Source organism: Aotus nancymaae, unplaced genomic scaffold (genome assembly GCF_030222135.1).
Source record: "Aotus nancymaae isolate 86718 unplaced genomic scaffold, 86718_ANA_hifiasm-v0.15.2.pri h1tg000058l, whole genome shotgun sequence".
NCBI lineage: Eukaryota > Metazoa > Chordata > Mammalia > Primates > Aotidae > Aotus > Aotus nancymaae.
In genome coordinates this window covers 34,519,015-34,533,285 of record NW_026988472.1, presented here as the reverse complement: position 1 = coordinate 34,533,285, position 14,271 = coordinate 34,519,015, and the positions used below count along the sequence as shown (strand labels likewise).

General features: G+C 42.9%; 2 non-coding genes across 2 annotated transcripts; both read right to left on the bottom strand.

Annotated features, from left to right (window-relative positions):
* Positions 1 to 222: 222 nt before the first annotated feature.
* LOC135270039 (U6 spliceosomal RNA) lies at positions 223 to 329 on the bottom strand. The gene has a single exon (XR_010338254.1). It is a non-coding gene; the product is annotated as a U6 spliceosomal RNA (small nuclear RNA).
* Positions 330 to 1,784: 1,455 nt separating this feature from the next.
* On the bottom strand, positions 1,785 to 1,889 carry LOC135270012 (small nucleolar RNA U13). The gene has a single exon (XR_010338240.1). It is a non-coding gene; the product is annotated as a small nucleolar RNA U13 (small nucleolar RNA).
* Between the last annotated feature and the right edge of the window lie 12,382 nt (positions 1,890 to 14,271).

Below are 14,271 nucleotides of genomic sequence, written 5' to 3'. Positions count from 1 at the left end.
CTAATGACTCTTTCTTTTGTTGTGCTGAAGCTCTGGAGTTTAATTAGGTCCCATTTGTCTATTTTGGCTTTTATTGCCAATGCTTTTGGTGTTTTAGTCATGAAGTCCTTGCCTACGCCTATGTCCTGGATGGTTTTGCCTATGTTTTCTTCTAGGGTTTTTATGGTGTTAGGTCTTATGTTTAAGTCTTTAATCCATCTGGAGTTAATTTTAGTGTAAGGTAAAAATATGGAATGCTTCACAAATTTGCGTGGCATCCTTATGCAGGGGCCATGCTAATCTTCTCTGTATCGTTCCAATTTTAGTATATGTGCTTCCGAAGTGAGCACCAAATATGCCCTTTTTAAAGTCCCATTCTGAAGAGGGAGGAGTTGGCTACAGAATAGGATACTTGCCAATGAGGCAATTAGCAAATATTTGTTGAGCACCTGCTATGTGCTTGAGACAAAAGAAAAAGCATTTATTTGAAGAATTTTACTGGCCCCTTCCTATGCAATAAGCATCATTGAGAACTAAAGGTGACTGAAACAAGGGCCTCTGACCTCAGGGAGTTGCCACTCTAGACAGGAAAACACATTCTACAACAACAATCCAGATAAGTAGTGGTGCACGATGGTGGTAGTATTGGAGACATCCCCATGAACTACGCATAGCATCCACTTCAATGAGAAGTGTGGGGTGTGGGGGTGGCAGGGGTTGGTGAGGGTGCAAGCCATAAAGGCAGGAGGCACCCCATGCCCAGACATGGGGCTGGACCTACCTGACTTGGGAGCAGCTGGACAGCCCAGCTGTGTGGAGGGAGGTTTTCTTGTTTTTTTTTGAAGACAGGGTTTTGCTTTGTCACCCAGGCTGGAGTGCAGTGGTGCAATAACGGCTCAGTGGTGCAGCCTCGGCCTCCTGGGCTCAAGTGATCCTCCCACCTCAGCCTCCTGAAGTAGCTGGGACTACAGGTGTGTGCCACCAAGCCCAATTAATTTTTTAAATTTTTTGTAGAGAAGGGATCTAGCATTCTTGCGCAGGCTGATCTTGAACTCCTGGGCTCAAGTGACCCACTTGCCTCAGCCTCCCAAAGTTCTGGGATTCCAGGTGTGAGCCACTACGCTCAGCCGAAGTTCTTTTAGTGTGTGTTCTGGACTAATGCAAGAAAAACCAGTGGGGCTAAACAGAAGTTATTTAGGAATAAAGCCCTGCACTATTATTCACTCCTTCTAAGCTAGCATCAGGGAAAATTTTGGAATTTTTTGGGGGGCCTATATACCTCCCCTTTCCCCTTTTTTCTTTTCTTTCTTTGCTTTTTTTTTTTTTTTTTTTTTGAGAGGGAATCTAGGTCTGTCACCCAGGCTGGAGTGCAGTGACGCTATGTTGGGTCACTGCGACCTCCGCCTCCCGGGTGCAAGCGAATCTCCTGTGTTCAAGCAATTCTCCCGCCTCAGCCTCCCAAGTAGCTGAGATTATAGGCACCTGCCACCATGCCCAGCTAATTTTTGTTTGAGGCAGAGTCTCGCTCTGTTGCCCAGGCTGGAGTGCAGTGGTGCAGTGGTGGCTCACTGTAATCTCCACCTCCCAGGTTCAAGCGATTCCCCTGCCTCAGCCTCTTGAGTAGCTGGGTTTACAGGTGTGCGCCCCCATGCCCGGGTAATTTTGTACTTTTAGTAGAGACAGGGTTTCTGCATGTTGGCCAGGCTGATCTCAAACTCCTGACTTCAGGTGATCTGACCGCCTTAGCCTCCCAAAGTGCTGGGATTACAGGCATAAGCCATCACACGTAGCTCCTCATTTTTCTACCTCAGATAGGTAATGTACTGGTATTGGAATGAGGTTTGAGGGAGGCACATCTCACGCGGTGTCATGAGAACCCAATAATCAAGCTTACGATCCACAAAAAGGGTCTATCACTCCTTTTTTGAGAGGCATCATGGCATAATAGAAGGCCACTGGCCTAAGGTCAAAATATCTGACTGGTAGCCAGAGCTTCACCACTTAATTTTTTTTTTGAGATGGAGTCTTGCTCTGTTGCCCAGGCTGGAGTGCAGTGGCATGATCTTGGCTCACTGCAACCTCCGCCTCCCAGGTTCAAGTGATTCTCCTGCCTCAGCCTCCCGAATAGCTGGGATTATAGGCACCTGCCACCACACCTGGCTAATTTTTGTATTTTTAGTAGAGATGTGGTTTCACCATGTTGGCCAGGCTAGTCTCCAACTCCTGACCTCAAGTGATCCACCTATCTTGGCCTCCCAAAGTGCTGGGATTATAGGTGTGAGCCACTGTACCTGCTTGTAATTATTAAGTGGCCCACCACTTAATAATTACATGATTTGGAGCAATTCATTTGGCTTCACAAAGCCTCAATTGCTTTATCCAATAAACGGGAAAATAATGTCAACCCCATACCTATCTCACAGGACTTCTGTGACGAACACATAAGAAGATGCTTGTGAAAACACTTCATTAATGTGTAGTTCTGTACAGCTTTTAAGGCTTAGTATTCTCATTATAACCAGTGTGAAGTTTTTGACAAACTTCAGAGTGTAAGCAGTTCATGTCTGTTTCATGTTTCCAAGTTCAATTAAGATAGATTCAGGCATGGCTGAGTATGGTGGATCACATCTGTAATCCCAGCACTTTTGGAGGCCCAGGCGGGCAGATCACCTGAGGCCAGGAGTTTGAGACCAGCCTGGCCAACATGGCAAAACCCCGTCTGTACTAAAAATACAAAAATTAGCCAGGCATGGTGGTGCTTGCCCATAATCTCAGCTACTCAGGAGGCTGAGGCAGGAGAACTGCTTGAACCCAGGAAGCGGAGGTTGCGGTGAGCTGTGATTGCACCACTGCACTCCAGCCTGGGAGAAGACTCCATCCCAAAAAAAAAAAAAAGAAAACAGATTCAGATTCAGGCCGGCATATGCCTGGTGGTCAGGAAATCCAGTGCCAACTTCTCAGCTCACCCGTAGTCATAATCTTCTAGGCAGAGAACATTGTGGGCTTTACACAGTCCACATGGATGATCTCAGCTGACTGTCGCTGGAAGTGCATAGCAATGCTGGCATTGCTATGCTTGGTCCTTGCTGCCTTCCAGTGTCACAAAGAACACTGGTCTCCCATGGCTGCTGACCAGTGTTTTTACCTTTGCTGCTGTGAAGTTCCCTGGACCCAGCTTCTATCCCAGGCCAGTGTGTCATCACCCTCTCTGTGATTTGCTCAACCAAGGGTGCTTGACTCATGGCACATGGGCATCCATAGGTCACAGTTCTTTCTTTTCTTTTCTTTTTTTTTTAGAGATGGGGGTCTCACTAAGTTGCCCAGCCTGGTCTTAAACTCCTGGATCAAGCAGTCCTCTTGCCTTAGCCTCCCAAAGTGGTGGGGTTACACGTGTGAGCCACTGCAGCCAGCGTGTATTAGTCTGTTCTCACACTGCTGTAAAGAACTACCTGAGACGGGGTAATTTATGAAGAAAAGAGGTTTAATTGACTCACAGTTCTGCGGGCTGTACAGAAGCATGGCTGGGAGGCCTCAGGAAACGTACAATCATGCAGAAGGTGAAGGGGAAGCAAGCACATCTTACCATGGCAGAGCAGGAGAGAGAGCAAGCAAGCGGGGAAGTGCCACACTTGTAAACCATCAGATCTCATGAGAACTCACTCACTATCATGAGAACAGCAAACAAAATTTGCCTCCATGATCCAATCACCTCCAACCAGGTCCCTTTCTTGACTTGTTAGGATTACAATTTGTCATGAGATTTGGGTGTGGACACAAAGGCAAACCATGTCACAGCCTATAGGTCACAGTTCTTGGTGTCTGGTCCCATCAGTCACACAAGTTTGTCCCTTCCGGTGCCCTGATGTCCTAGAAGTGCTGAGCCCAGGTTGGCTCAGGTGTCCCTATTTTGTGAAACTCACAACTATTGCCCCCTTTCCAGTCCTAGGGAGTTCAACAGCACCAGAGGGCTCATTGCATATCCCCTAAGACAATACAGAGGTCATATCCTCTCTTAAGACATTTAGATTGTCTTCTCCACTAACTACTGCTCCAATCCACCACACAGTTTCTTTCCTTTGACTCTTCAAACACAAGAGACTCTGTTTTCTGGATCCCAGGACTTGGTTTCCTCCAATGGAGTCAGCTTTTCAAGCACACCGCAAGCTTATTTATGTCACACTTCTTCCCCCTTTCTGTTTTGAGAATTATCTTCCTTAAGGTGGCTAAGGCGATAGATAACGAGTCCAAAACCCAAGTTTATCCAATGAGAGAACATTGTGAGATATATATAAAATCTCATGGCATATATTTTAATCCGTTAAATGATGAACTTTCTAAAATGCACTCTGCCCAGCCCCGCATTCACAAACAGACTGTGGGAAGTCATTTATGGTCTGCTTCCTGGTGTGGAGACATCATTGTATGGCAATGTTCTTGCTTTCCCTCTGCTGTCAGGCCGTGAGTGAATAGCTCACAATTCTGGATCAGTATCTCCGCCTTTTGCTCTCCTCTTTCATCTAATTTCCTATTATTTTCAGTGAAACTGGATAACAAAATTTGCCAGAGTTATGTACAAATAAAACATTGGTAAGTATTTAGCTTGATAAATATTTGTTAAGTACATGAACGGATAAATGAATCGGGTGTTCAATGATCTCTTGGGGGCCAAAGTGCATGAGTGTTGTGAGAGTAATTTCAGTGGCTCTGAGGCCTCTTTGCCTCTGCCAGGGAGAGTTATGTTCTGTGGAGTTGAGGTAGCCAGGAGAGTGGCCTTCAGAAAACTGCAGAATTGCAAATCTATTGTTTTCCAAAAGGAAGACTTGTAAAAAAATTTAAAAGGCAATTTTGGACCCAGAATTCTGTAGAGTGGCCAGTAACCATCAGTGTGACTTTGGCAAGTCACCACCTCTTTGGGTCTCTGTTTTCTAGTTTTGAGTAAAGTCAGATTGGATTAGTAGTTAACTATTTTGGGTTTGCAAACTCCTTTGCAAACCTGATTTTAAAAAATGAGCTCTCTTTCCTCTGTCATGCATCTCCACACATGTAAACAAAACTCAGAGGCTAGTTTTTCATGGACTCTCTGTAACCTATTCCAAGACCCCCACATTAAGACCCTAATGTCGTGTCTACGATAATCACCATAATTGCCTCCGATTTTGAATGATAGAAATTTTTGAAATTGCAATGTCTAACTTACGGAAATTTTGAAGGGTGTAGACTTGTTCTCAGGGCTCTTCAATTGTATGACCTCAGGAAACTATTCAAAAACCCCATCCTAAATAGAACGTTTTAAATTTAAAATGTGAAGTGTGTTTCCCTACTGTGAGCCCAACTACAATTGTTGGCTCTTTGAGGTAATTTGTATATAATAAAAAGGAGTGTGTAGTATATTTTAAAATGGCAATCATGTAATATCGTAGTTTACCTATTGCTCCTAAAACACCTCATGATTAATTTACTTTTATGGGGGCATGTTTCAGAAGTAAGACAAATCAGTGGGAGACCATGAAAGTGACTGAGTGGGCCCAGACTCATGGGCTTCTCTGTCGTATGTCCCTTCTGACCCACACTGCCATCCCTCCCACTGTTGCCAACACACCAGACTCAACCTTAACCCACCTATAAGCTCCTTTCCAGGTTCACAGACCCAGTAACTGCCTGACATTTTATGGTGCCCCTACCCACTGGGCCCGCAGATGCCAACACAAGGGTTTGGCAAACCGATGGGTTCGGTTAAACCTATCAGGTTTGACCAATGACCCTACTCAGGTGGCCTTGACCTCATCTCCTATGTTCCATTCAGTTCTTCTTGAAAGCTAGAAAGCTAGGAAGCTAGTGGGAGACATTTCCAAGGGCCGCCAGGAGAATCTGACTTACTATATAGCAAGAGTAAAGAAAAGCCATGGATCAAACCAAGACTCGTGCTTCTGAACACAAACCAGAAAATGGAAGCCACAGATCCTATCTTTGGACCAAAGTAACTGCAGAGAAATAGATGCCTGTGATTGGAGCAATTCCCCAGTAATCGACACTAATCAGGGTGACGTTAGAATGGAATAATGTAGAATTCAATAGAAATGTATATTACATCCATTGGGAGCCAGATGACTTCATCACAGCTAATGTTATTACAATGAATATAAAAGGAATTAATGATTCACCATTTAGTTACTTTCTTCCCCTCCCCCAACACCTTTTCTTCAGCTTTAACAAACTGGTCTGGAGCCAACTGCGACATCAGTTTAGTAATGACTTTAAGCACCATTTACACTGCTATCATGGCAATTTAAATTGTCACTTTCTATTAAAAGGTCTACCTCAGAATGGTTTTAAGTGAAAGCGTTCCACACTGACAGTGCAATTAAACAAGAAAAAAAATCCTTTCTTGGGATGTCAGTGCAAACGCATTTTAAATAGTGGTTCAGCAGCGCCTTGCTAATTTAAACTACAGTATTGCTTTCTACTAAAGAATAGAAACTGATTTGGGCTTTTTTCCCTCCCCGTACTGTATGACAGTTTGAATTGGCACTGTGTCCCAGTCAAAGCCCTGATGTGCCAATGGGGTCCCTGAACCTAAAGTGTATCCCTCCCAAGGCAGGCATTAAACAGAAATAATTTACCCATGAGAAGGGGAAGCTTCACCTTTCACAGCATTTGCTTTTAAAATTGCCCTTTTCTAATCCAACTTGCGTTTCTCAAACCATGGTCTCACTTGCTCTTCAGGGAGAGAATGGAGAGGTATGAGGGACCTACTTTATTGAGATGACAACTTTCTGAATCAAAAATGAACAATCGGGAGGCCAAGGTAGGTGGATCATACAAGGTCAGGAGTTCGAGACCAGCCTGACCAACATGGTGAAACCTCGTCTCTACTAAAAATACAAAATTAGCCAGGCATGGTGGCGCATGCCTGTAATCCCAGCTACTTGGGAGGCTGAGGCAGGCGAATCGCTTGAACCTGGGAGGCAGAGGTTGCAGTGAGCCAAGATCACGCCACTGCACTGCAGCCTGGGCAACAAGAGCGAGACTCCATCTCAAAAAAAAGAAAAAAGGACAACTCCTAAGAAAAATACAGTGTGCAAAAGAATTCTGAGTACAAGTGTGTGAGTCTTTATCTTTCAGATTTCTAAGTTTAGATCCTGAGGCAGTTTATGCATTTCCCCAACTTCCTTCTTCAATTCAGCTGAGGAAAGACACTTCAGGCACTTTCATCTTTGAATACATTTTAACACAGAAACGATAAGGGAGCACAAATGTTGAACGTGCTAGTACAAAATAACATGTTTTATCCACCTCATTTGTCTTCGGGACTCCTGTAGCCCCAATAGTCCATAATTCCCAGGCATTTGGCTTAGATAGATTCCAGCTATCAGAGAGAATAACACAATTACATTCTTAGGTGTGGGTGCCTCAAATTAGAAGTTGAAGAATATTTGAACAGCAGGAATGGCTGGCATTTTCTTTTAATGGTCTTGAAGCGTTTCCAGCCTCTCTGACAGAACCTTATGTCATGAGCAATAGCTCTGAAGCGCACTAGGCTCACCAGAAGTAAACGAGGCATAACATTTAAGATGCTTCTGTTACATTCTCAATTGATATCGTTATTGCTCTGAAGGACACTGAGATAGCATCTTGAGAAAAGTGTCCCGATGATGGTTATCGAGATGCAATTTTTTATGTCTACACAATTACATTTCTAACTTCGCCATATTCCACACTTGACTGCCATGGGAAAGATGATCGATGTAAACCCAGTCTCACAAGAATAATATATAAGCCACCGGGATCGAAACTCATTTTTATTTTACAAATTAGGCAAACTTTCTTTCAGTTCCATTTTCTTCCATTAATATAACGCACGTTAGTATTTAAGCCCAGGGCAGCTGGAAACAGAAGAAATAGCCTGCTGATTTGGGGGCTGACAGGGGTCAGGAAAGGGTCACTTCAGAAAGAAGTATTCCTTCTTTTTTTTTTTTTTTTTGTATTTTCTGGTAGAGATGGAGTTTTGCCATATTGCCCAGGCTGGTCTCTAACTCCTGGGCTCAAGTGATCCTCCCCCATCGGTTTCCCAAAGTGCTGGAATTACAGGCATGAGCACTGTACCCAGCCAGAAGTATTCTTTCTTGAAAGGTGGAGGTAGAGGGAAGGGAGACAGACCGAGAGAAACAGTCTTTTAAGCAAGGCACATAGAGGTTTGAAATGATGTTGGCAGGGCCAAAGGCTCCAGAGAAGATTCCTTCTTTGCTTCTTTCTAGCTTCTGGGGATTCCTCAGTGTTCAGTTGCATCACTCCAATGTCAGCCTCCATCTTCACACAGTCAGCATCCCTCTGTGTCTGTGTCTTCTCTTCTTGTAAGGTACCAGTCATATTGGATTTAGTGCCACGCCTCCCCAACCTAATATCACCTCATTTTAACTGATTTCATCTGCAAAAACTATTTCCAAATAAGGTCTGAGGTTCTGGGTTGATATGGTTTGGCTGTGTCCCCACCCAAATCTCATCCTGAATTGTACTTTCCATAATCCCTATGTGTTGTGGGAGGGACCAAGTGGAGATAATTGAATCATGCAGAGACAGGGAGGGCTCCCCCATCCTGTTCTCATGATAGTGAGTTCTCATGAGATCTGATGGTTTTATAAGGGGCTTCCCCCCTTCACTGGGCACTCATTTTTCTTCTTGCTGCTATGTGAAGGACATGTTTGCTTCACCTTCTGCCATGATTGTAAGTTTCCTGAGGCTTCCCAAACCATGCTAAACTGTGAGTCCATTAAACCTCTTTCCTTTATAAATTACTCAGTCTCGGGTATGACTTTATTAGCAGCGTGAGAACAGACTAATACATGGGTGGACATGACATTTTGGGAGACACTGTCTTTTGGACCTCAGTTGGGACTTTCTAGTAGATTTTATCAACTTCTTTCAATCTGTTGCCCAGTTCAGGGAGGTTTTTATTACTTTTCACAGTTGTCCCTCTAGGATTTTAGCTTTACAGATTTCATATGCATGCCTTCTATATCTTTATCCACACTGTTGATAAAGAATTAATAAAAGTATTGAATAGGTTAGGGTCAACCGAGGGCATACCACTTTTGATCTCACTCCTGGTACAGAAATAGTTTTTTAATCAACTAAGCAATCACTTATATCTACTATCATTCAATTACGTGTCTCCCTCCTGTCCAAAAGAATGTCAAACACTTGGTTGAAAGCAAGACATGTGAAATACATAGCATCTTCTTAATTGATCAGTATAGAAATTGCTTTCTCCTAAACCACGATGAGATGCCACTTCTCATCTACTAGGATTTTTAAGGGAAAAAAAATGAAAATAACAAGTGTTGGTAAGGATGTGGAGAGAATGAAATCCTCATGCATTGTTGGTGGGACTATAAAATGATGCAGCTGCTGTTGGAAATAGTTTGGCAGTTCTTCGAAAGATTAAACACAGAACTATCATATGACCCAGCAATCCTGCTCCTAGGTATTTTTAGTTCAAAAGAATTGAAAGCAGGGACTCATGTTCATAGCAGCATTATTCACAATAGTCAAAAGATGGACACAGCCTTTTGTTGTGTCTATCCACTGATGAATGGGCAAATAAAATGTAGCATATCCTACAATACAGTATCATTCAGTCTTAAAAAGGAAGGAAAGTCTCATACATGCTACAACACGGATGAACCTGGAAAATGTTCTGCTTAGTGAAATAAGCCAGACACAGTGGACAAATATAGCATGATTCCACTTATATGAGGTGCCCAGGACAGGCAAATTCATAGAAAGTAGAATAGAGGTTACCAGGGGCTTGGAGGAGGGGGAAGGAGGAGTTATTGTTTAATAGATACAGAGTTTTTATTGGGGATGATGGAAATGTTTTGAGTATAAATAGTGATGATGGTAACACAACATTGTGAATGTATTTAATGCCACTGAATCACATACTTATGAGTGATTAAAATGATAAATGTTACTTTATATATATTTTGCTGCAATAAAAAACAAGCAGAAAAAATTGCCTCCTTCAAAAAAGAGATGCTTCCCCTGCAAAAAAGAAAGTTAGTTGGTATAACTTCAAACATGTACCTTGGAATCCTAGAGTTGGCAGGAAAGTTAGAGCGAGGCAAAACTTTAGCTTTGCATCAGGGTATTATTTGAAAGCAGTTTCTTGGGAAATAAGTAATTTGATGAAAGCTTCATTTTTATGTTTTGGAAGTAAAGTAGTTTTCCTTGTTCAGAAATTTTGCGGATTCAATTAAATCCACTATATGTATTGAAGAAAGTGTGCATTAGAAAGAATGAAAAAGCCTGGTCCCTGCTATCTTGGAGAATGACCAAACTCCCAGTTGCTTTTTTCCCTCAATTTAAAAATTGTGGAAAAACACACGTAACATAAAATTCACAGCCAGGCACGGTGGCTTACACCTGTAATCCCAGCACTTTGGGAGGCCAAGGTGGGCGGATCACTTGAGGTCAGGAGTTTGAGACTAGTCTGGCCAACATGGTGAAACCCCGTTTCTACTAAAAATACAAAAATTAGCTGGGTGTGGTGGCATGTGTTTGTAGTCTCCGTTACTCGGGAGGCTGAGGTACAAAAATCGCTTGAACCTGGGAGGCAGAGTTGCAGTGAGCCGAGATTGTGCCATTGGACTCCAGCCTGGGTGACAGAGCAAGACTCTGTCTCAAAAAACAAAAAACAAAAAACAAAACAAAACAAAACAAAAAAAAGAAAATTTACCTCTTAACCATTTTTAAGTGTACAGTTCAGTGCCATTAAATAAATTAATAATAATGTGCTACCATCACCACCATCCACCTCTGTAACTCATTTTATCTTAGAAAACTGAAACTCTGTATACATTAAACGGTAACTCCCCATTCCCCCAGCCTCTGGCAACCACCATTCTGTTTTCTTTCTTTTTGAGACAGGGTGTCACTCTATCACCCAGGCTGTAATGCAGTGGCACGATCTTGGCTCACTGCAGCCTTGACCTCCTGGGATGAGGTGATCCTCCCACCTCAGCCTCCCGAGTAGCTGGGACTACAGGTGTGCACCACTACACCCAACTAATTTTTTGTATTTTTGTAGAGATGGGGTTTTGCTATGTTGTGAAACTTCTGGGCTCAAGAGATCCACCCACCTTGACCTCCCAAAGTGCTAGGATTACGGGCATGAGCCAGTGCACCTGGCTACCATTTTGTTTTCTGTGTTAACTAACTACTCTAGATACCTCATATAAGTGGAATCATACAGCAATTTGTCTTTTTGTGTCTGGCTTAGTAGAATGTCTTCAAGGTTCATCCATGTTGTAGTATATGTTGGAATTTCCTTCCTTTTTAGGGCTGAAGAATATTCCCCAGTTGCCTCTAAATTCTTCATTTGTCTTGTAGTATAAGGATGTGATTATTACTATATTCTGTCCTTACCCTTAGAGAAGTGACACCTTGTGGCACTTGATGGTGGATTCTCTGGGGTCAGAAACCACGTGCTATTTATTTTAATCTGGTACTTGACACACTAATGTTTGTTGGATGGACAACAGTTAAGAGGCATTAAAAGTAGACACCATGTGGCTTTTCTGGGCAGGACCTCATGGAATGCTCACATGGAGATGGGGACACTGATGTGTCCAGATTCTGACCTTCTGTTTTACAGTTTCAGAATTGGCTGATGCAACTCTAGAAAGCTGATTCCTGCCAGCTGATGAGAGATTCAGTTTTCTTTTGCATTTTATCACAACTTTATGGAGATATAATTCACATATCATATAACTTGCCCATTTAGAATGTACAATTCAATAATTTTTAGTATAGTCGCAGACTTGTGCAACCATCACCACAGGCAATTTTAGAACATTTTTGTCCCCCATGAAAAGAAACCTGTACCTTTTGGCAGTCACTCTCCAGTCTCACCTCCCCCAGCCCCTGGCAACCACTAATGTACAATGTTCTGTCTCTATAGATTTGACTATTCTGGCCCGGGTGGGATGTAATCCCAGCACTTTGGGAGGCCGAGGTGGGTGGATCACCTGAGGTCAGGAGTTCAAGACCAGCCTGGCCAACATGGTGAAACCCTGTCTCTACTAAAAAAACACAAAGGTTAGCCAGGCATGGTGGTGCATGCCTATAGTCCTGGCTACTTGGGAGGCTGAGGTAGGAGAATTGCTTGAACCTGGGAGACGGAGGTTGCAGTGAGCCAAGATCGTGCCACTGCACTCCAGCCTGGGCCACAGAGCGAGACTCTGTCTCAAAAAAAAAAAAATTGACTATTCTGGATATTTAATATGGAATCATATAATATTTATCCTTTTGTGTCTAACATCTTTATGTTTTCAAGGTTCATCTAAGTTGTAGCACTTCATTCTTTTTTAATGGCCAAATAATATTCCATTATGTGGCTATCCCGAATTTTATTTTTCCGTTCATTGTTTGATGAATGTTATGGGTTGAATTGTGACAGCTTCCAAAGAAAGGTATGTTGAAGTCCTAACCCCCAGTACCTCAGAATGTGACCTTATTTGGAAATAGGGTTGTTGTAGATGTAATGAGAACCCAATATGACTATAGTGTCCTCATAAGAAGAGAAGAGGAACAAAAATATACAGGGAAAATGCCACGTGATGACAGAGGCAGAGGTTGGAGTTATGCAATTGCAGGACACGGAAATCCAAGGCTTGCCAGTCATCACCAGAAATTGAAAGAGGCAGGGAAGGTTCTCCCCTCGAGCCTTCAGAGATAGCATGGCCATGCCACCCTTTGATTTTGAACTTCAAGCCTTCAGAATTGTGAAAGGATAAATCTGTGTGTTAAGTCACCCAGTTTGTGGAATTTTGTTATGGCTGCCTGATATGGTTTGGATTTATGTCCCTGCCCAAATCTCATGTTGAATTGTAATTCCGAGTATTGGAAGAGGGGCCTGGTGGGAAATGATTGGATCATGGTGGCAGATTTCTTCCTTGCTGTTCTCTTGGTAGTGAGTGAGTTCTTACGAGATCTGGTTGTTTAAAAGTGTGTAGCAACTCCCCCTGCTCTCTCTTCCTCTTCCCCTAGACATGTAAGATATGCCTGCTTCCCCTTTGCCTTCTACCATTGTCGAAAGTTTCCTGAGGCCTCCCCAGCCATGTTTCCTGTACAGCTTGTAGAACTGTGAGTCCATTAAACCTCTTTTCTTTATAACTTGCCCAGTTTCAGGTAGTTCTTTATAGCAATGTGAGAATGGATTAATACATAGCCCTAGGAAACTCATACAATGGGCATTTGGATTGCTTCCACTAGAGACTCAGTTTTAATATTGTGTCTGCATTATGTGTGAAATAATGCTTTTGGCTCAGTCAAGCACATCATCTCAGTTAATTCACATATCGAACTTGTGAGGCAGGTTTAATTCTCTCGTTTTTCAATTAAACTAAAGCCTTGGCTGGGCACCATGGCTCATGCCTGTAATCCCGGTACTTTGGGAGGCTGAGGTGGGTGGATCACTTGAGGTCAGGAGTTTGAGATCAGCCTGGCCACCATGGTGAAACCTCGTCTCTACTTTAAAAAAAAAAAAAAAAAAAAGGAAAAAAAAAAAAGCTAAGGTCCAGAGAAGATATTAAAGGGCCAAGCCAGGATTCAAATCCAGGTCTTCTGATTCTAGATTTAGTGCTCAACAAACCAGAATGCCAAGAAAGTAACTCACAGCGGGAGAGACAGACGGGCAAGAGAATATATCTTTCCCCGAGAAAGAGATCACAACTATGATAATAGCTAGCATTTACTGAGTATTTACTAAGTGCTGGGCACTGTGCTAAATACCTTTTTCATGTGGCAAACACTGCTAGTTGCCTACACATCTTCCTTTTCTTCCTTACTAAGAGAAATCCGAGCTACCCAAAGTTTCAGTGATACCAGCTGAAAATTACATTTCCCAGCCATTATTGCAACCAGGGCTGATCAAGTGTCATAGTTTTAGGCAATATAATTTCTGTGGAAGTTGCAATGAATTTCCAGTGTGGTAGGGATAGTAAGCAGTACCCCGTGAAGATTCATGTTCCCTTTCCATGGCATAGAGATGTTGCTGGGAAGAATTACCTCTTCGGGGACTATAGTTTCTGGCTCTCTTTGAATCTATGTGGACCCATGTGACTGAATTCTGGCTCATGAAATATGGGCAAAAAACTGCCTTGATTTTAGGCCTGATCCGTAAACCTTCCTACCCAATTCCCCATGCTCCCTCTCTTCCCGCATCTGCTGGGGGCACGTTTATGCCTATTATGACCCTGGAAACCACATTTTCTAAATTGGTCCCTGTAGGAC